Source organism: Phodopus roborovskii, unplaced genomic scaffold (assembly GCF_943737965.1).
Source record: "Phodopus roborovskii unplaced genomic scaffold, PHOROB, whole genome shotgun sequence".
NCBI lineage: Eukaryota > Metazoa > Chordata > Mammalia > Rodentia > Cricetidae > Phodopus > Phodopus roborovskii.
Window position 1 is genome coordinate 28635978 of NW_026126567.1, and position 23741 is coordinate 28659718.

The following is a 23741-nucleotide window of genomic DNA, read 5'->3' on the forward strand; positions in this document are numbered from 1 at the left end:
AGCTTTTTTCTGCTCTCTGTGTCCTTGTGGTCACTACACATGTAACAATTATTGTTATAGCTCCTCTCTTCCATGAATGTGGGCTCCAGGAGGACAGGACTTGACTTCCTTTATTAATGTATTCCCAGCCCTCCAAGTAGTATTTGTATGGACATGATAGATACCAAGTAGTTGTTGGAGTGTTCATTTAAAATCTAACAGTTGGTTTACCTTGCTTACTTACAAAGAACCGACAGAAACAACAGTTTATTTGCTTTCCTTAAAGTTCATTTATCTTTTGTACCCAAAAGGAGCATCTTCCTTTCCTGTTTCCTCTTTCTAAGAGTATATCAACCAACTTTTATTATACCAAAATTTCCTTATAATTTGTTTTGTATCTAAAGGTAGTCTAGTTTCTTTGCTCATCCTTGGTTAGCATTGCTGTTCTGTCTTTCAAAATGCTATGGAATTAGACTTTTGTAATAAGTTATATTAAATCTTTGGATGCCATTGACTGAATGCTGAGAAGCATGTGGTATCTGCTTAGGCAGGCCACATATAATTCATTTAAGTTTTTTTCTTTTGAATTGGAGGTTTGGATCCTCTCAGTTAATATATCATTTTTATTTCTCATTTCATTTCCCATTTTTCTTTTCTTTTCTTTTCTTTTTTTTTTTTTTTACAAATTTTTCCCTACTGATCACAGTTCTGTTTGTTTTTTCTTGCATTCTAAGAGAAAGAAGGAAAATAGAATAGTTTATTATATGTTTCATAGAATTTAGGATAGGATTTTTAGAGAGACAAATACTACAGTACATTTTAATGTCTAGAATATTTTTTTCCCTTTGAGATTTTTGTCCCCTCTTGTTTTCTCTTCTTGCTGTCTTTCTTTGAATGTTACAGTCCTTTGCATTCACAAGATAAAGGTTAAATATCCAGTAAAGAAAGTAAAACCACATTCCACCAAGATATAGCTGAACTATAAGCATCTGTGGCAATAGACAATTTTGTATTGGCATGGTAAGAGTACAAATATATTGTATTTATGACAGTATACATGAGCGTCCATTTTATCTGGTGAATGTATACTTAGATGCTCCTTAGGGCTAATCCATAAGGCTGTGAAGATGACATTTAGCTTTTTCATCCTATCTTTGAGGTCCTTGAAAACTTTATCCTCTTGGCAAAATGTAAGTGGGGTTTGATATATTTTCATAATGAACTAGGAATAAATTTCTAAAGAATTAGAGCTAGGTAGAATCTTGGAAATGACACAATACTCTTATTCACAGACTGTGAAAGTCCTGTAAAGCTCAAATGACTTCCTGATGGTTGGATGGACATTTAATAGCAGAATTATCCCTTCACCAAGGCTTCTTGGTTTTATGCTTCTAACAGAGATCATCATAGGTTACCGATCTTGAGTTGATCCAGTAATTTGTAAGAGGAGATACAAATACTTTGAAATAAAGCACTAAAATGGTGTCTCTGAGTTTAGCAGGGGAGTCCACTTTCAGCTTAGTATAATAGTGTACATGTCATGACTGAACCAAGACTAAAACAATCGATCTAGGTCTAAAACCACACCCTGCTTTCTTATCCAGATCTACTTGGCAGACTGATGTCACAACTGTAAGAGTGAAATACATTTGCATTAAAGATGTTTTCTGTTAGGCTTGCTCTCTTGTAGACAGAATTTTAGATTCTTCATTCAATGGTCCCTTTAACATGGATTGCCTACAGCTAGTGAAAAACTGGTTTAATTCCTTTTTCTAAAGGTCATGTAAACATGTATGCTTAGTGAATTAGATGCAAATTCAATTCCCTGGGCTCAGTGCTTCCTACTTAAGTTCCTTTCCTATTCTTCACATGTAAGCACACATCTGATGGCAGAATATTGATATTGTAGCTAAGGTAAAAAATCATATTAAAAACAAAATACTTGACATTTACTGTATGGAAAAAATATTTTGGAGATATAATTTCTCTTATTTGATATTTGGATGGATTTTTCTTTTAACCTTTGTTTTGGTCTATTAAATAAGATATTTAGATACAACACGGGTTTAAAATTAGGAAGAGATCAAATAAGTAATGAAATTAAAATATATTTAGTTTTATAAAATCAAAAGATGCTTAAAAATAATATGCACTTTGAATTTACACTTTTATCAGTGGTTACAAACTGAACTGGGATAAAAAAATACACACACACACACACACACACACACGTTCCTGATGGGTGTCTGGGTAGTAAATGGCTAAAAATTTTATACCCCATGCATTTCTCTATTTTTCTAAATTTACTGTTGTGAATTATGCTAGCCTTTGTTAATAAGAAAACAGTAGTTAAAACTTAATCGTTTCCAACTTTTATATTCTTGGATATGTGTAAGTCCTCACCTTGATGTGAAAAATTAAAATTTGCTTCAGTTTACAAGCAGAAAAAGTGTATGTATGAATTAAGCTCAAGAAGTAACACTGTTTCTTAACATCATGAGAGTTCTAAAACAGCAGAACTCTGGCAGCTGTGTGTCAAGCTAAGTTGTGTTCCAGCAAAATCACGCACAATAAGATGAAATTACACCTTGATTATTTTCAGTGAAAGAAAACAGGTAAACTTCAGGAGGAGTTCTATTTTAAAGTCAAACTAACACTTGGATAAGTTAAGGGGAAGAAAATTAAAGGAATTTGAAAGTCCATTGCTTCAAAAAGCAAAATCAAGAGGTTTTTATTTGTTTCAATGAGGACAAACTTGATCCATTTGATATTTTATACCCTTTGCATTATTTTGAATTAATTCCAGGAATACTGGGGTATAAGTACGTGCTCATTTGTGGCTTTTGAGACATAAAGCTTCTTTTAAACTTAAAGACTAGTTCAATTTATAGTTGTAGTAGAAAAGAATGAATTCACACTGCTTAAAAACATATCTATTTGGGGTTATAATATCAGTTTAAAATTTTACTAATTTAATAATATTCAAGGATAACATTTTCAATTTATAATTTTAATATCCAGTGAGTTTTAGCATATCCCCATATGTTTGTTTACTAATTATCAACTCTCTGTTCATCTTTTTTAAAGCATATTAGTGTCTGAATGTTTTCTTATGAATTTTTATAAGAGTTTACACATTAATTAACCCTGTCCTAGAAATATTTTCTCTGTGTATTTTTAGCTTATGTTTTTCTTGCTGTAAGTTGTTGCATTTCTTACAATTAAACTTGATGGTATACTTGATCATTTTTATATTCTTTGGAATGTAATGCATTACCACACTTCTACATTAGCAGTAAACCCCAGGACTGTAAAAATGTACACAACATGTCTTATCCTATGTTTCTTTTGAAACTTTATTCACAATTTCATTGTACCCTTCCAATTATTGATTTAAGTACAACATGAACTAATGAGTCATGTTGATTTTGCTAAAAACTTTATAAAATTTAAAATAAGATTGTTATAATGTTGCATGGCAAAGCAGTGTTTCCATTAGGGATCCCTTCCCCCCAAATTGACTTCGTACAGCTTAACAATCTCTTCTTTCTCCTTTTACTTTCTTTCCCCGTTTTCTTTTTTTCCTCATGCTCCAAATTTTTTCTGATTTCTAAAACAGCTCAGTTATTCCCCTAAGCATGTTTGTGTAATATGAATTAGGACAAAAAGAAACCTGTATATTTAAGTAAACTAGGTATATTTAATGTTCAGTTAATGGTTGTATGTTATTCAGTCTTTGATCATGGCGGTCTTCTAACTCTGGGCAGCTAATCAAATTGTAAAAATTCTTTATTCTTCAGAGAAAATTTCATATACTAGGAAAAACACATTGCCTCCACTAAGCCTTACATTAATTTCTTTTTCATTTCAGCATTATGTTTTTAAGAATCACTCTTTTATTCTAATTGTAATCTATTTTTAGGCACATTGAGTTAAAAAGTTTTGCAAAATACAAAGGAGCTGAAAATTTTTCATAAAACATATTTTAATTGGTTGATTAATTTACACGTGTTACCTGGATGTACAGTCTCTGCTTCTAAGAAAGTCATAGAAAGAAAATGGAAAACTAATATTTAAAAGCACCAACAACATAATAAAAGAAATTAAATTCAAAATTCTACATGAAACCCCAAGGTTATAAAACAGCATAGATGGTTTCATCATGGGACAAGCACGTGCATGCTGCGGGCTGTGGAGAAAACCTGGGGACAGACTTCCCACAAGGGCAAAGCACTTGGAGAGAATGGAGTACATGGAACTCTCAGAGTACCCTGTTCTCCTCATTTCTAGGATAAAACCCCTATGCATCTCAGAAAGACAGTCGACTAACTTCACTTTGGCTGTGAGTGTTAACAAGTGGCTAGTAAAATAATGCTACAGTTTGTTAAGCACATTTGTAGATGCTGTTACTACTACTACTACAACAACAACTACTACTACTATTGCTACTATTACTATTATTTATAATTCTAGCACTGTGGATATAGATTTTCTTTCCATCCCAAAAATGAAACCGAGAAATAAAATGGTTAAAACACTTCTGGAGACTAACTAATTACTGGTATGTTAACCTAAAGGTTTCAGATAACTAATTATTCTAATAGGAGAGGTCTTTCCTCCTTCTCCTTCTCTTTCTCCACCTCTTTCTCTTTCTCCTCCTCCTATTCCTCCTCCTCTGCTACCTTTGTTAGCAGCTTCTAGAATTATCTCCTGATTAAAATCATTGAGAGCCATATTCCAGAGAGCACATTATGATATGCTTCTCTAACCTCATGTGGATCAATGGGTAAAATAGAAATCATGGAATATTTTCTACTCAGAATTTTGTCTATGTTTTGTTTATTTGTTTTTTGTGTGTGTTTGTATTGTTTTTTGTTTTTTTGTTTTTTTTTTTGTTTTGTTTTGTTTTGTTTTGGTTTTTTTGGAGAGTCTGAATTTCTCTGTATGGCTGTGGCTGTCCCAGAAATAGCTCTATAGACCAAGTTGACCTAGAATTCAGGGATATACCTGCCTGTCTCCAGAGTGCTGGGAATAAAGGCATGTGCCACCATCCCCTGGCTACACTCAGAATATTTAAGAGATACAATATATCCTGAAATCTCAGGATCCCAAAATACACTGATTTGGAAGATATACTTTCCACCAATACACAGAAAGGAGAGATAGAGAGATAAGAAGAGGGAGACACACACAGAAGTAGAAAGAGAAAGACAGAGAGAGGCTGCATTTTGCTTAGACATTGACAAAACAAGTGACTGACTTGATTTTGTGTTTTTTTTTTTTTGTAGGAATATAAATGTAAATTTCATTTCAAAAAGTAACTTCACAGAATTTGAAAGTTATGCAGTTCAGAATTTCCAGGCCAACTCAAAAAGACGCATTTCCCTGGATTATCTTAAAAAGCATATGTATATATGTGTGTCTTTTGTCATACTGAGCTTTTGCTATATAATGTGACATACTAAAAGCAATAAAAGAAGCAAAGAAAAATGGCCTGCTCACAAGAAGGGAAAAAGCATGAAAGAGCAAATAACTTCCATTCAGTTCTCAAAGCAAACTATTGTTTTCCTTATGCTATTTTTAGTAGATTATTTATTCTCTCTTGCCTCCGTCTCTGTTGTCTCTGTTTTTTCCCTTACTTCCTCCTTCCCTCCTTCCATCCCTCCCTCCCTCCCTCCTTCCCCCCTCTCTCTGATAAACTTTAAGAGGTTGAAAAAGGAATCTCTAAGGTAAGGAAATAGAAATATGATTAGTTCCCATCATTTTTAAAAATTGTATCTGATGGGTTTGAAGATAAGAAAATTGATCATCACCTTGTCCACCAATTATTTAGTCGCTTCCTCTGGGAAGAAAAAAAAAGAAAGCCCCAAAGGAGATTTATCCCAAAGCTCTAAAATCCCATTTTGAATCTTGTCTGGAAGTGCAGTTCATTTTATACAACCAAATCCAAAGCAGTCATCACACCTGGGTTCATGGACAGCCCAGCAGGTTGGAAGTCAGCAGTTGCTAGTGGTGTCTAGACATGGAGAAACTATGACCTCAGTTAAAGAAACCCAATATTTACTTTTCCTCTCCAGGAAGCAGAGCACCTTAGGATCTCAGAGTGCAGAGCAGCTGGCAAGGGGGCAAAAAAACAAAATTCCAAACTGGGCAGTAGTTTTCAAACACAGTGATTCCACAGACACCAGATGGAGGAAGATTTTGAGGAGACCTGGTAGGCCTAACTAAGTCTACACAGTTTATGCAAAAAAATTTTTATAACAGTAAAGACCCATCTTTTCTCTGTCCTTCATGAGAAAAAGGTTACACCCACTGGTCATGGGGAATCCTTAAACATGACTTTTGTTCATAGTGCAGATGCCAACATTTGATTCTCTCTCAATTTAGCATCATAGTGATGCCATATTATTAGAGCTTGGCACATGCAAGCTAAAACTGACACTTGTTGCACTGCTCAAGTGACCAACAGACCACACAGTGTAGGATTAGAGAGACAACAGTTAAGAGCACTTACTGCTCTTCTATAGAGCCCAAATACAGTTCTCAGTACTCGAGTGGGGAAGCTTACATTCACCTATAACTCCAGTCTAGGGCATCAGCTTCCTCTTCTCAACACTACAGACATCTGCCCTAATGGGCACACGCTCCCTCCCCTCCCCTACATAGGGTTAAAAATAATTAAGCACCTTTTCAAAGAGGCAATATAAAGCATAACCTTTTCTTTCCCCTTTGTTTGTTACATTAAAACCAAGCTACTTGGGGTTGGAATGGGCTGTGTACACACTTGATTGGGCACAGAGAGAAGTGCCCTGGAATGTTATTTTAAAATGTCTCAGTATCCTTCCTCATACCATATATATCCTTTCCGGCTGTACTACCCGGCCTCATGGGCTCTGTCATGCCTGGCTTCCTGTGGCTTGGACTTCAGACATTTCCTGTCATAACCTGCACTCCTGATAACAAAGGGACTAGCTCTTAGCTTTCTATCTCACTGGACTTGGGTAATATGGAAGACACAAACACACACCACTCTGGTAATTAAGAGGAGTGCAAAGAAAAGGGAGTAAAACCATGAACTGATCCATTAAAAACAACTAACAACGAACCATATACACAAAAACATGATTTTGAGGTAATTAATAAGATATTCACACAGAAATTATAGATAGATAGATAGATAGATAGATAGATAGATAGATAGATAGATAGATAGAGAAACATGCAGTGAAGTGGCTATTTATTTGTCTCATTAAAATGAGTGCAGAACATTCACTCAGGTTACCAGGTCCAGGACTCAGAAATTGTAAGAAAATAATTCTCAACTTTGTCAGACATACTGAAAAAGAAATGAAGAAATGCAGGGGAAAAGAAGGGGGGAGACCCTGAAGATGGCCACATTCCCTGAACATTAACTTGCTAAGTATGACTATAGAATAGCTAAGTTTGAGGATGTGCATAGTCTTGTTTGTAGGTTTTAGTCCATAATCCCCAATGCCATTTTCAAATACAAGCTGACCAGAGTCAAGAGCTTTTGATTTTACAGCTGTGTTACCTGGGGTTGGGCTTTTCAAGACAAGTCTGAACAGATGCCTAAAGCATCATGAGGAGGTGGGGGAGCAAGGGGGAGGACTAAGAATTTATAGCCCAAGATAACAGGAAGTGTTACTGCCCCCCCGTCTGTCTTTGCTACTGACAAGGCCCACAGGGAAATTGCAGTGTTCTCAAAGCCAAACTTATGGCAAAAGAGAACAAAGAATGAGGAGATGGGTTTAAAGTCACATAATTCACATTGCATGAACAAAATTGCAAAGTTTTCCACACTCTGTGTATCTATAGAAAGTGCCATCCCAGATCAGAGATGCAAAATACCCGGCTGTAGCCACTTTCTGTGGATCTTCAGGGCCAGTGGCTCTAACACTATCTGCATTACTACATCCCTACATTAACGGACCCTGATGAGACGATGTACTGCCTGTTTGTGGGGAACTCTAAAGGATTTTGAATTTTTTACTACCCCACCCAGCCCAGGCATCGTTTCTTATTTTAATAAGGAATAGCAGAGTCATATCATAAAACATGTATATTCTTTCTTAGAGCAAATACTGATTTGTTTTTAAAGTCCAGTGAATAAAATATTGGTTTTATAAGATTGATTTGGACATATCCTGTGCCACAGATACAGACAGACATGCTACATACCTTAATAAATTTGAAGAGCCATAGGACACAGTACACAGTTTTGAGATCAGTTAAACCAAGTTCTAAATCATGAGTGTCTATCTAGGTGACTGATTTTACCTTACAGAACTTCAGATTTCTGTTTCGTAAAAAAAAAAAAAAAAAAAATAGATTGTGCCTATTATGAGTTACAAATTATTTTGTGTATCTGTCCATGCTCATAGGGTTTCTGTGCATTGAAAATGAATCATGGTTTCAAACTCTGTGCTAGAAAAGAAGGGACTAAAGGTGGTTAGAGATTGCTGGCTTATCTAAGGAAGATGCTGTTTAGCTCGCCAATTACTGTGTTCAGAATTGTGGTACCAGGGTTGTTTGGTTTGGTTAATGACTATTTATGAGCACATGCTCTATTTCCAGTTTAGATATTGACCAAAGTAGAGCAAAATTAATGCATAATAACTCAAACCAACAAAAATCCACCTTCACTTGAAACATCAATAATCTAGTCAATAAATACCATAATAAATGTAGTAGCACTACGTGGGTAAAAAAATGTAATTTGACAATACAGGTGCCATTTCTGATCATACTGAGAAGCAGATAACACATATTGTGACCTCTGACTACTGGCTTGGAGGAAGTAAGGGAAAGCATGCATCCTAGAAGGCTAAGTGATCATGTGAAATGTTACAATCGATTAAAACCATTCTAACCTGGTCATGATGGCATATGCCTGTAATTGTGGCATTCAGGAGGCTGAAGCAGGAGGATCCCAGGTTCAGGGCTATCCTGGGATGCATGGTGATTGTAGGAGAGCCTGGATTACGGTCATCCCCTGTTGCAAAGCATCAAAATTATTTTAAAGACTATAGGTAGCACATCAACAAATCATGCCAATAGGTCACAATTATTCAGTGAATAGTCAATTTGACTCATGCAAGATTCCACCTATTTCAACCTATTTGTTACTGCCATTCAGTGTAAATATGCCAATATCATATATCTTTATTTTGTATATACATACATGCATGCATACATACATACGGTTCTTTTAGACCTTGCAGCTTCTTTTTCATTTTATTTTTACACTATCCCCTTTGAGTCTGGACATTAGACAGTATGGATTCCCAGACCTGTTTGTGAGGACTCATTTGGTACATTTTGATGATTAATATCTGAATGATACCACGCCTCTACTATAACTCATAGTTAATTTCTTAGTACTCAGAACTGGGAAGGGTTTTGGTAGGAACGCAAGTTGGGAGTGTGTTGTGCATTGCCTTCTGGGTTTTGTTTTTCTGGGATTATGATAGGTATAATTTGCCGCAGTTATTTACGCAATAAGCCTTACTGATTGTTTCCCTTATCACTGAATAATATCTAGTAGGAGCTATTTAGCAAAAGTGGACAAGCCTCCAGCTTGCCAGATTGTGGTTTTCTTACATTTGGGTTGTTACTAAATGCACTGATGGGTCTAATTACCATGATGCCATCGGTTCCCTATGTTATGGGTCATATTTATTGTTGTAAGACCTTTATGTTGTATCAGCAGATTGTATTCCAAAGTCCACTAGCGTATTATTGCATCTGAATCAGTTGAGTATTTATGCTGTGAAAAAAGTAGACTGCTTTGAAGAAAAGAAGAAGAAAGTCATATTTTTTTCCTTTTTTTTTTCTAGTTCCACTAACTTTAATTGAATCAAAACTGGAAATGCTTATCATAGCCATCTCAGAACATGACTGGCAGCGTTCATGGTAATATATGTTATATTCCATTACAGCAATTCTCAGGCCAAAATGCATTTCTATAAAAGAAAAATTATTTTCAGACCCTAGCACACAAGTAGAGTTTCAAGTAATATTTAATTTATTCGTTCATTAGGGGAAAATTAAGGAATATTTGACATTTGAGCAGGCAGAAAGAAGATTGATAAAATTTGGATTTGTAATGGGAAAAAGGATCCAGTGCAACAGGGGATGCTTGGAGACACACACTAAGTATGAAAATCTTACTCACATTAAAAAAAAGATGATCAAAATCTTTTTGCTTGTTAAGACCTAGTCTAAATAAAACCTCCTTTGGGATGCTGGCTACAAAGGCTTTGATAGTCTCCTGCCCACAGCAGAATTAATGAGCTCTCCCTTGGAACTTTTAGCTCAGTAAATTCCTTATAGTTCTTGTATTGTCTTGTAATTGATTACACGCCTGTCTTCATATTAGCCGATGCATTACTTACAGCTGAAAATATTGCATCCCATCTCCCAATTTAAGAATAAGAAAAATACTACAATTTGAAATGTACATTGAAGTTTTACTTTGTTCTGGGTATTGTGCTAAGGAATTTGCATAAATCTATATCAGATAACCTTTGCTGTGCTGGCTGTGTTAGGAATTATACTATGACTCTCGCTATTTTACAAATGAGGTGAGTGATTACTAATGAGGCCCATTGCCCTGGGTTTCATTAGTGACTTTCAAAGCTTGGTTGCCATCAAAGTATGTATGACTCCAAAGAACACAATGCCCTACATTTCAGTGATCTGCCTCCTGCCTCCTGTTCCTCAGTGTACAAGGCCGGGTGCCTGCTAAATGCTCGAGAGCTGTGTCTAGGTGTGAGGAATGCATGGTAGAGAAAGTTTCAAGAATATGATAGAAATACGAGCCAACTTGCACGGCTTCCATGTGGTTTTAAAAAAAAAAAAATCCGTCTGTGTACCAGGGAAGAACCTTCACAGTGTTGGCAAAATAAACAACCACTTGGATTCTTCAGAAGGGGATTTGCCCCGCGTGTGTTTAAAGCAGAAACTCCTCAGGGCACCCCTCTGCAAATGTGCATCCGCCCAGACTTGAAAGGCAAGTCAGTCCAACCCCTGTAATGATGGTAGAGCCTAGACCGACTACAGAGACTCCACATCCAGCTTTCTAAACAATTCCATCGGAATCATCCCCAAGCCTCATTTAATCTTAAACAGCAAGGAGGCCTTACAACCGGTTCCTGGAGCACCGCCAAGCTCCTAACAGTGCCTGTTGTAACAGGTTCTCTGATTTTGGACACGTGCTCAGGATGGATGATGGCAGGAAGCAAAGATACTGCTGCAGGGGTGAGTACACCACTGTAGTGACGAAAGGATGCACGGGGTGCGTAGAAGCAACTTGTTAGCCGACAAGTTGGGGCGGGATGGAGGTGAGTGGGACCTAGCACCAGTAGCTACAGAGAGAAGCTGTGGGAGTAGCAGCGAAAGACAAATCGGCCGTAGGTTTTATAGTTGAGAGAATTTGGCAGAACTTCCATAGCTAGAGGAGGGATTGCAGAGGTGGAGCCAGAACACTTGAGGTCACAGTGACCTACTCCGTAAAGAAAATCTGAGACTGTTTCTGCACAGCCCAGCCTAGCAACGGGGAAGTCAGCCCTGCTTGACAACTTTGGAGAATAACTCATCAAGCTGACCTGTTATGTTTGGGTGCTGGCTGCCGGTAAACAGAGGAGTACACGCAATTCTTTTTGTAACACCACCATCAGGAATGGAAAAATGAGTCACTCACTTCCTAAATTTGTAACCCGCTCATCAAAAATAACATGACAACTGGCAAAATTTGTTGTAATGAGCAATCCAGTGGTTTCGGCCTGACGCTTCAACTTCAATACTTCTCTCCCCCATCGAACGTTCCCTGTGACTGATAATGCCCACTATGTTGCCTAGGCATTGATTGTTTGATAATTGTTCTTTACCTCACATGTTAGCCTGATCCAGAGTTTCCCAGAAGATTTAGTGGAGTGTGGAGTGTGTAGTTAAAGGCGTATCCAGTTTTTGTATTTTAACAACACAAAATTGGGTGAAGGATTTGAAAAGGCATTTCCCCAAGAAAATTGTACAAGTATCCAACAAGCACATGAAAAGATTCTTAGCACTGCTAGTCATTGTGAAAATGTAAATTATAACCACCAAGGAATTTCGGTGCCACTGTTATGCTTTTAGTGGGAAAAGGAAAAGCAGACAAGAGGTGTTCATGAAAGCATGGAGAAATTGGAATCTTGTGCACCTCAAATGCAAATGTGAAGAGAGGCAAATGATATGAAATGCAGGAGGACAGTCCCCAAAACAAAGATATAATTATTATATTCCCTAACAATTATACACCCTTTATGTAACTCTAATAGTTAAAAATAGAAACCAAATTAGGTATATCTAGCTCATAGCAATCAATGTGATTTACTATGTCCAAACAGAGGAAGCAACTCAAGCATTTATCTACAAGTCCAATGGTTATACAATAAATGGAATATATGCAAAGCAGTGTTATACAATCTCCAAAAGACAGGGAGTTTCTGCATATGTGGATGAATCTCGGTGGCACCATGTTAAGTGAAATGAGCCAAGCACAAAAGGACAAATGACTTCAGTACAAATAGGGATGTAAAACAGTGGAATTCATTGAGACAGAAAACAGTAATATTGAAAACAGGAAAAACAAGCAAAAAACTGGGCTGAAGAGACAGCTCAGAATAAAGAGCATTAGTTTCTCTTTCAAGTAATTCCCAGCACCAACCTGATGGCTTACAAGTGTTCATAACCCCTGTTCCAAGGGAACCAATGGCCACTTCTGGCATCCCCATATACCAGGAAAGCACATGATATGCATACATACATTTGCAAAACTCTCATATGCATAAAGTAAATTCTATGCTATGCACATATTCCCACAATAAAATCTTCAAAGTATGTTTAGCATTATATGTTACACTATACTATATACATAATGTATTCACATACTTATATAAAGGTTTTATGAATAGTTTATATATTCTTTTATTCCATAAGGCATTAGAGTTTTTATATGACAGTTTATCTACATGTAACAGCTGCATTTCTGACTTAACTATTGTGTAAGATGCAAGTCTACTGAATTTCTTCTCAGTTTTTTAAAAGATTGGAAATGACAGCAAGGTAAAACGCAGTATCTCACATATATACTATAAACTGAAATATGGGCTCCACTATAAAAGGTAATTGTCCAGATTCCCAAAAGTCTTTTCTAGATTAATTAGGTCCCTAAGCATGTAAATCCTAAATGAAATCTCTATTTCCATTTTGACAGATCCATGGATAGCTCAGTACGTTTTTTCTTCTTTGAATTTCTGTCCCAGACTCTAACCAAACTTATATTTCTGGAGAGAGTGAGAGAGGGGGGAGAGGGAGAGGGAGAGAGAGAAATTGCAATAGAAGTAGTCTTTATATCAGTTCCTATTGCTTTACGAATTTTTACTGACAAAGCACATCAAAATGAATGGCTCATGTAAGTTTTGGGTAAGCATTATATCCAGGAGTTTGAAAGGAAAATGCATGAAAGCCATGGTAAATTGGAAAATTCACCTTTATTATTTTCAAAAATTACGCCAATCTTCTAAGCATCTGTCAGTTCAGCCATGCCTTTGTAATATGTACAGAAAAGCTGAGCATTGTCTACAGTCTCCTTCCAAAGGCCCCCACACATTTTTCCCCCTTAACATAAGGAATTCATTTTCTACTCAGAGTACCTTTTTTGTGATCGCATTCAATTCTGTGGATCTTGGTGACAAAGTATCCCTGAGAGCTATTACTGGAAATAGCAGTAAGAAACAGTGGGAACTCAGAGCCTGTTGACTTCCTTGTTTCAAACTCTTCTGAAGAGAGTGTAGGAAGGTTACTGAAGAAAAGAAGGCATATTTCAAAACATCTGAGATGGCTTCTCAAGCATCACAGTGGCTTTGCAACCACACAAAAAGGAATACATTACCTTTTTTTCTGATAAAAAAAAAATGGTAGGACTCAACCACACAAGGGCTTGTTTTCTCTGGTCACTTTTAGACTTGCTTAGATTCATACCTCTTGACCATCTAGAGCCAAAAAGAAAATGTTTTGTGTGCAATGTTCTGTATGCAAATGCACATGTGCACACACACACACACACACACACACACACACACACACACACACACACACACACACACACTGGCCTAGCTAGGCAGCCTGCACAACTTTTGTGATAGAGCAATGAATGTGGAAAGTATTGGCCGTTTAACACAAGAAATCTGAAGGGCAATCAGCACTCTGCTGCCAACAGAGGGAAGGGCTTATCTTGCCAGTCTTCTCATATCCTCCACAGAGATTCCTGGAGGTGAGTGTGGTCTTGCTTTAACCTAAGGCTGAGGTATGTGATTCTTGTCTCTCCTGTTCTATGAAAGACAGCCCTGGCAGGGAATTGGAATGATGTTTGATTCTGTACTGAGAACTGTGATTTCAGTTGATAGCACTATCAGAAAATCTGAGAACTATCCTCCATGACCTACCTGGAAACTTTGATCTTTTGCCAGCTAAGGAAACCATCTAGGAGTGAGTAATTGTTCACTTTAAAAACTTCAATATGTTTAAGGAGAGAGTAAATGAAAAATGCTTATATCTAGATCAAGACCAACAATTTTGTTATTAGTTGTTTCCTGACATTTGAATATTGCAAAACCTTACTCAGATCCTCTGCTACATTTGTGATTTGTTTTGTAGAAATGCATGTGCGAGGTCCCTCTGTCCTAGACAATCATGCAAAACATCCCAATACTTTGTGCTCACATGTAATGCCTCACAAGGTATAGGTCATTATTTGGGGGCACTGAAGCCATAGTGTTTGTACAACACAGGGAACTATTTGTTATGCTCTCTCCTTCCAGACTCCAACAGATCTTGTATATGACTTGGGCATAGTGGATGCCCATTCAGCACCTGCTGAGCTGGAATCTTAATGTAAGGACATTTATCTTAGTAGACATCTAAGTAGTAGGTCTTCAGCAAAATCTGCATAATTTAAAACAGTAGCATTACACTGAAGTTTCCAAGAGAATTTTTTCAATTAAATAAAGCAACTTAAATATTCATAACTGTGAGTCTTGTGTAGCCTGAATCAATTCCAACAGTTATATATGACTATTTTTATTCTTTACATGAAGGCAGTATTAGTAGGCTTTGACTAAGCCAAGAGGATTACAGTTAAAGATATGGCCTGTATCCTACTGAGGCTACTTTTATTACTTATAGTATGTTATAATGTGTTAAAAATTATTTTCTTGTATTGAGGAGACATAAGTTTATTGATAGTATGTGGATCACAACACTGGGCAAGGCTCTCTACTTGGCAATATAGATAGTTCTCAGTATTCTGGGCTGAGTAAGATTGCAACAAATCCCTGTTGCTTTCTCAGCCTACTGCTAATGGGGATATGGAATGATTAACTCAGTAATTACTGCAATCTTGGTGTCACGTGAGAAATGAAAAAGGGTGTGCCCTCAGTCCCTGTTTAACCAAGTGTACAATCTAGCTAATAACGTCAAAAGAACACACACGAAACAGGAATGCAAGAAGAGTTCAGTTAGAATTTTCAGCAAAACAAATGGAGTGGAAGTGATGTTTGAAATGGGACCTGCAATAAAGAACACAGCCTGAAATGTAGAGAAAGCAAAGTTCACAAGATGTGAAGAATAAGTGCATTCGAGACAGCATGATGGCCTGAGTGGAGAATGAGAAGGATGCTGACCGACTTGACCCAGAGGAGGTGACAGGGTTAAAAACTAGTAAATGTGACTGTGAAGCTCCATCACACTCCCCTTTTTCTTCTGATTATTTCAAAGGGTTTCTAGCACACAGCCTATACTCACTCACTGCTTCCTGACCTCCACCAAGGTTAGAAAAGGTGTTTTATAATTAGGCAGACAAGTGTGTGTGTACTCGTGTGTGCATACATACATAGTATTATTTATTGACTCTTTGTGTGTGATATTTTCAGGAGTGTGGCACAGATGTTACAGGATGTATATGGAGGCTAGAGGTCCACTTTTGACAGTTGAATCTGACCTCCTACCATGGGATCTGGCAGTTAAACTGATTTATTTTTACTCCTGTAGCCACTCAATGTCTGTATGAAAATGTTAAGATATCTTAATCATGAAAACATCACAGGACCACTAAATCATGATGCTTGATAAACAAGTGATAGGACAGAAAGTGCAGCAGCTTTGGACGTAAATGAATCTATTTGATGACTATGGGCAAATGGCAAAATTTTCTGAGCTTCCATTCTTTTTTAGAAAAGCAGAATGCAAACCCTACCTTGTACAACTGTTGGGAATGTGAACAGACAAGGTAGAGGACAAGTTCCTAGTGTGGGCTGTGGGACTGCTTGGTTTAAATGGTTTTGCTTAGCTAGAGAGTGGTTCCAATAGGAGAGGCAAGAAAGAGGGACAAGCAGTTGGCCTGGCTGGCTCAGGATTATGGCAAACATCTAAGAGAGAATCAACTGGACTTGGCATAAAACTGTCTTTGGGACACGAGGCTAAGAGGCAAATAGGACAGCAATGATTATGCTATCATGCAAATAAAAGAGGCATGTTTGTAAATAAAAATCTCTGGGGCCATCCATTCTTGTGTAAGCATGATTATACCTCTCAATTACTTTTCTGCTGGTTTACCATTTATTTTGATGTGGTTTTCATAACCTATGGCCTTAGACTACCCACCAAGTGCTCCATCTCTGAGCTGTAGCTCCATCCTCCCAATAACTCCCTGAAGTGTCCTTTCAAAAGGTTCTGACCTAATTAACAAACCTTCATGGGTTTTCTTTTTCAATGAACAAAGCAGATGTTGTGAGACGACAATGCATATGTCTAATGCTGTGTCAGTCCAAGGAGAAAAGCACTTGGGAACTTATGTTCAAAGCAAGCCCAGGTTTTTTTTTTTTTTTTTTCAATTATCTTTAAGTGAACTAGAAGAACACTGGTGCGTTTTGGCAAATGATGACTCAGAGGGTTCTTATCAAAGCCCCAGCTCAGCCCCAATACATTTCCCCCCTCTTATTGAAAGTAGTTTTTATCCCTTACATAATATAGCATGATTAGAGTTTCCTGTTTCTATACTCCCCCAGCTCATCCCCCCTCCCATCTCATCCAGATATACTTTGTTTCTGTCTATCATTCAAAAGCAAACTGGCTTCTATGGAAAAATAATAGAATAAAATATAAGATAAACCAAAATCTAGTACATCAGAATTGGAAAAAACAAACAAAAGGAAAAAAAAAAAAAAAAAAAAAAGCCTAAGAGAAGCCACAAAAAACAGAGACCCACTCTTTCTCACACATTAAAACACTAAGCTCAAAGTCATGATATACATGCCCAAAGGACCTTTAGGGTAAAGGAAAAAATAAAATAATATATAAATAAAATTAAAAATAAAAAGAGCAACTAGATAATATATGTAAAGATCAGGGGGAATCCTGAAATGGTATTATGAAATCCATTGATGGTATCCAATGAGGTATCCAATGATGCCTTTGAGGTCACATTTTTTTGGTCATCTACTGCTGGACATGCAGCCTATTTTTAATAGTGGTTTATTTCGCCCAGTGAGACCCTTGAAGAACCTAAGTTTTCATTTGTGAGTAGTTATCATTTGGAGATAGCTTCAGGGTTAGGGATGGATACATGTGTTCACTTCTCCTTTTAGCTTGAGGACCCCAACTGGTACAGACAGGTCCAGGGCCCAAGTCTCTGTGAGTTCATATGGACATTAATCATGTTGATTTAGAGGACCTTGTTTTCTTGGTGTCCTCCATCCTCTCTGGTTCTTACCCTTCTTCCACCTCCACGAAATTCCCTGAGCTCTGAGATAAAGGGTTTTATGGAGACATTCCATTAGGGAAGAGTTTTCCAAGGTCTCTCACTCTGCATGATGTCTGGCAGTACATCATCTTATACAGGAGGAAGTGTCTCTGATGGTGGCTGAGCAAGGCACTGATCTGCTTCCCCAGCTTAATTCCCCGGTACAATTTTAAAACAATATATAAACACACACACACACACACACACACACACACTCACACACACAACACACACAAACAACAACAACAAAAAAAAAACAAGTACTAGAGACTAGGGAAATGGATTAGGCAACATATTAATTGCATTTATGTTGTTGTGATAAAACTGCATAATTTAAAGTGACTTAAGGAATAAAGTTTATTTTAGCACATACTTCCAGAAGACTAGAGTCCATGATGGTAAGGAAAGAAAGACAAAGGATAGTAGGGTCAGGAAGCTAGATGACAATAATTATCTATATATTAGAGAAAGATAGGGACAGAGAGACAGGGAGCAGGACATTGGGCAATGCTCTAAATCCTCCAACCCTGCCCCTAGTGACGTACTTCCTCCAGCAAGGCTGCATGTCTGTAAGGCTCCATAGCCTCTGTAACCTTCCCCAATCAGCCCTACCAACTTGATACCTAAGGGCTCAAATACAGGAACCCCTAGGAGACATTTCTCCATCAAACCATCACAATCATTCAAGTGTTTGTTGAATAAGCATGAGAGCATGAGTTCAAATCCCCAAGTCTATATAAAAGTCAAGTATGGAAGCATGTGATATACCATAGAGCAGGCAGAAGGACCCACAGAATGATTGGTTAACTAGTCTTCCTAAGTGGGTAAGGTCTGGATTCATTTAGAGAGGAGATCAAATGATAAATTTGAGACTGAGGAAGTCACCCAACACATTTGACTTCTGGCCTCCATACATCTATACACACACACACACACACACACACACACACACACACGTTAGATATTGATTTATATTGGCAACAATATTTGCTTAGACTGTCATACTGGTAGGAAACAATGCCAATATGTCCTAGTAAAGGAATAAGAAGCCAACTGCCCAAAATGGAAATGGCTTCCCTGATGCTGTTTAAATAAGATACACCACATTTCCACTTCCAACAACAGGAAAAGAAATAAAGATGAGATAAGTTGTTTTGTATTCTCTTTTAACAAAATAATAAGTCTCACTAAGAAATAATCTTAAGTGTATTTTTTTATTGAAAAATTCTTTGCCTTGGGATATACTCAAGCAACCTGAAAGGTGAAATGTTTGTTCTGAGTCACACAGCTCTAAAAAATAATTGATCTGCTGTATGTTTACTCAAACAAGCTAACAGTAAATGGTCAATGATGCTGAGAAGGACGGTAAGCTGAGAGTGGAGTGAATGAGTATTAATTCCTCCACAGCTATACATGTGCAATTCATAGACAAAGTATCTAATAATAAATCTAAAAGCATGAAGACAGTATGCGGAGCTTCACTGCTTTGGTGTCTTCTTTCTACAGTGGTTAGGAAGATCAATCCGTCCCCACACAAGGCACTCTGCAATATTGCAAACAATTGCCTCCAATTCCTTATGGCGCCTTGTTTTCAATGAAAGGAAGAGAAAAGAAATATTTGTGTTGTGTACCCTTATTTTAAACATTTTCAGTAGGGCCTCACAACATCAAGGATGGAAATCTAATGATAACAATACTGCAAACAATGGAGCTGAATCCTGTCACCTATGTAGTATCCCGCTGTTAGTTTCCTCGGAAGTGTGCTCATGGTCGAGAATGAATAAATCACGTGATGTTTCCCCGTTTTTCTCCTCCTGCAATGATATCAGCTGTGTTGCTTTGCCTTCCCATGGCTCACCTTTGATAGTTCAGTTCAATCTCCATGGGTTTGATTCTTTGCCAGCAGCTCTCACTCCTAGTCCTTCTTACAGTTTTACTTCTTTCTGTGCAGTAGAGTACGAGTTTTGTAAAAAGGAAAAGTAGAAGTTTTCTACCTGTAGCATAAAACATAATGGGAGGCCACAGATTCTGCTAACATATGAACAGTGAACCTTAAGTCAACTTCAGATATAAACCCCATAAGAAAGGTTTTGACATTATCTGATATCAAGTACAACTCAGTAGGACACAAATTTTCCAAAGATCATTGTGATTGTGCAGTTGCTCACTATTATCCACTCTCCGCATGCTGCAGCGTTTTAAACAAACTTTCATGGACCCGGAAGAAAGATGACCTGACTTTGATTTTGTAATTTTTATGATGGAACAAGACCACCATAGTTGTGTTCTGACCCATACATTGGTATGACACAGAGAGCATGCACATACCACAGACACTCGTGTGAGTGCACATGTGCACATGCACGTGCATGCGCATACACACCCACATGCACACACACGCACAAACTTAAACACACACTAAAATAATGTAAAAAATGTTGTTAATAAGTATACTTTGGCCAGGCTTCGTTGATTCATACCTTTAATCCCAGCACTCAGGAGGCAGAGGCAGGTGGATCTTTGTGAGTTTGAGGACAGCTTGGTCTACAGAGCAAGTTCCAGGACAACCTCCAAAGCAACACAGAGAAACCCTGTCTTGAAACTCCAAAACCAAACCAAAACAAAAAAGTATACTTTGGCCTCTAATCCCTTTCCTGCATAAGAATTACTGTGAAGACATCTGAACTCCAGATACATCATAAATTTCACCCTGTTGGCAATTACTTTAAAGTTCTACTCTCCCCTGTAAGAAACTGTCTTCTATTAATCTGAGATTTCTTTGTTACTTCATTTTGCTGAAGGTTATTTAATAAAAGTTGGGTATCGTTTCTAGATAATCTGAGAAGCAATGGGAATAAAGTATAAATACCCAGAAGTAATATCTATCAAGAGGGCATTATACCATAACATAAATTTCAGTTAATATGGCTCTGTCATATAAAGTTAAAAACTGAAAAAATAAAGGCTTCAAATGGAAATAATAGGGTTTCTTCACGTCTGGCCTAAAAACATGGAGAAATCGAAACAGGGAATCAAAGGACATATTTAGCTGAATGGATGGAATACCAATGGAGAGTTTATGAACTTTGATGATAGCTGTATAGAGCAAATTTATTGCTCCTGCTGGCGACTTCTGGAAAAGCATTCTTCTCATAAGACTTTACATAGAACCACACATTTTCAATCAATATGCATATTCTGTAAAAGAAATTTACGGTGGTATTCATAAGTAGAGCCACCTTAGCACTTGCACATTGCACTGTGATGCACACACATATATACCATTCATACAGGTATGTATTTGCTATGGCCAAAAGTATATAGACAACTATGTGTGTGCCCAATGTATTTCTATTCCTGCAATTCAACATCTGTTGGGATGATCCATAACTGATCAAACTAGTGTTTTTTAGTCGCCTTTTTTTTTCTGCTTGTTCATTCTTTACAAAAGTAATTGAGCTCTGTAACTAACTATCATTCTTCTGAAATTATTTTGTCAGAAGTCCCAGGGCTTTTTGTTCCTCCAGGCATTGTTTTTCTTTGAAATGAAAAAAGCAAAACAGAACAGATTGCTATGATATTAGAAGTTACCCTCAAGAGTGTTCAAAGGGAACACCTTTAGTCATAATGAAAGGAAGGTGGCAAGAGAAGTAGCCCACTTGTCTCCCATTCCTCATATAATACCCAAGCTACATTAAGGTGTTTCTTGTCAAGTTGTTTCTTGTCTGTTCTGGTTTTGTCTTGTCTTTTTCAGGTGTATGGTATGGAAGTGTCAGGAGGTTTTTCTACATCACTCATCTCCATCATTGTAAAAATGTAGCCAGTGAGGACCTATATGATCCTTCTACTCCTAACAGAAGAATGAATATAAGAGAACCAAGAGGGAACAAAACAACCGACCTGTGCCCTAAGAATCTGAGGGCAAAGTATTGTATCTGTTGCATTGAGATATCACTTGCACGGAAGCAAGAGTCTGAAAAACCTTGGCAAATCAGCTTCTTCAAACCCCTGACTGAACTGCTGGCAGTTCTCCTGGAAAAATAACCCATGTAGGAAATCAATAAGGAATCATGAGTGCATAATTAAAAACTGCCAAATTGAAAGGATGTTTATTCTGAAAAATGTCATTGATTTAAAAGTATATATATGAAGCTACCTTAAGAAAAATCAAGTTAAAGTACTTAAAAGATGGCCCAGTCAGTCAAATGCTTGCTGCACATGCATGGGGGACAGAGTTCAGATCCCTGGTACAGCTGGCTGCAGCCCATGTGCTCTTGAATTTCTAGTCCTGGGAAGCAAGGGCAGGAGGGTTTGGGAAGCTTGCTGACTGACCAGTCTAGGTAAATCGGTGAGCTCCAGGTTCAGGGAGAGACCCTCTCTCCAAAACTAAGATGGAAAGTGATAGAGGCATGTACCTGATGTTGCTCTCTGCCCTGACATACATGTTCACAAACACATAAAAGTAATAAAAAGTAAATAAAAAGCATGCTTACATTCGCCATAAATTGAAATCAGAAGTGTGTGTCTGTATGTGTATGAGTGTATCATTTATGTAGGAAAATACAAATCAATATCTTAGATCCAAGGTAATATTTGGACACAATGTAGAATTTGGCTGAAATCTTAATATTACTCTCTCTTTTTCTTTACTGGGTAGAATAAGAAAACAGCTTTGGGAGTGTCATGGTGTCTTTAAATGCAAAATATCTCCAAATTAATTTTAAAGATCTATTTTCTTCACCTTACAAACTTAACTGAAATATGTATTAGAGTATCAGACTGCGTTTATATTTTTACCAACATGTGCTTATGCATGGGATACAGAGCATGAAACTGGTGATGCTTTTCTCAGTTCAGAATTCATTTTCATTTTGCCTTTCATGCACTCTAGCCAAATGAGTGGGCAGTTATTTTGAAGGTTGACAATCTGCTCCAAATCCCCCAAGGAAAAAACAAAAAGATTTGCCATTCTAGTTCAGAGTATGGAGAACATGTAGACTTTAATAATAAAACAACACTTGAGGGGAAAATAATCCTGGTACTGCTATTTATTGTTACTGTAATCTTGGGGGAAGTTGTTGTTGTTGACTATGGCTTCATTTCTCCACTTTTAGGATGGGGTAGGGGATACCTCCCTGAGCTGTATTGGTGATTAATGGGTACATTGGACACTTTTCATGAGATCTCAATCAGTAGTATGTCTCACGACCTGTCCCTTCCTCTTCTCCGCTGCTCATGCTTGCTTCTTTATTGCCCCAACTTTTTTTTTTCTATTCAGAAACAAATAGACAACTGACAGACCCTGACTTCTGATAGTTATGACATCTAGGGTACCACAAAAACATCCTGTTTCCAGATCCCACGAGTTAGTTATTCGGCAATATGGGACTAACAGGAGCATCGTGGGTGTTACTAAAAGGGAGAACTGTTAGGTGAAATGCTCCATCAATCCCAGATACCCCACCACAAAGCCATGTGCCATCACTGGAATCTGTTGACCTAGTTACGCCATCTCTAATTCTATTCCTGATAGCCTATAATTAGGATGGTCTGAAATAGCCTGAAAACACTCAGTGCCAGCATTTATCCCAAAAGGCAAGTCGCAAAACCTTCAATAAGGCCTTTTTTTCTGAAATTTGCTTTTAAATCAACAGTTTTGACAATATTTCAACATGGAGAGAGACAGAAAAGGGGAAGAAAAGAGACACACAGTTGCTAGAGAGAAGGCAGAACAGGAGAGGGAAGGGAAGGGAGGAGAGAAGAGAAAGAGGAAGAAGAGGGAAATAATTTCTTTTTTTTCTTTTCTTTTCTTTTTCTTTTTTTTTTTTTTTTTTTTTTTTTTTTTTTTTTTTTTTTTTTTTTTTTTGTTTAATCAAGATCTAGAGTCAGCTCTTGGCAGAAT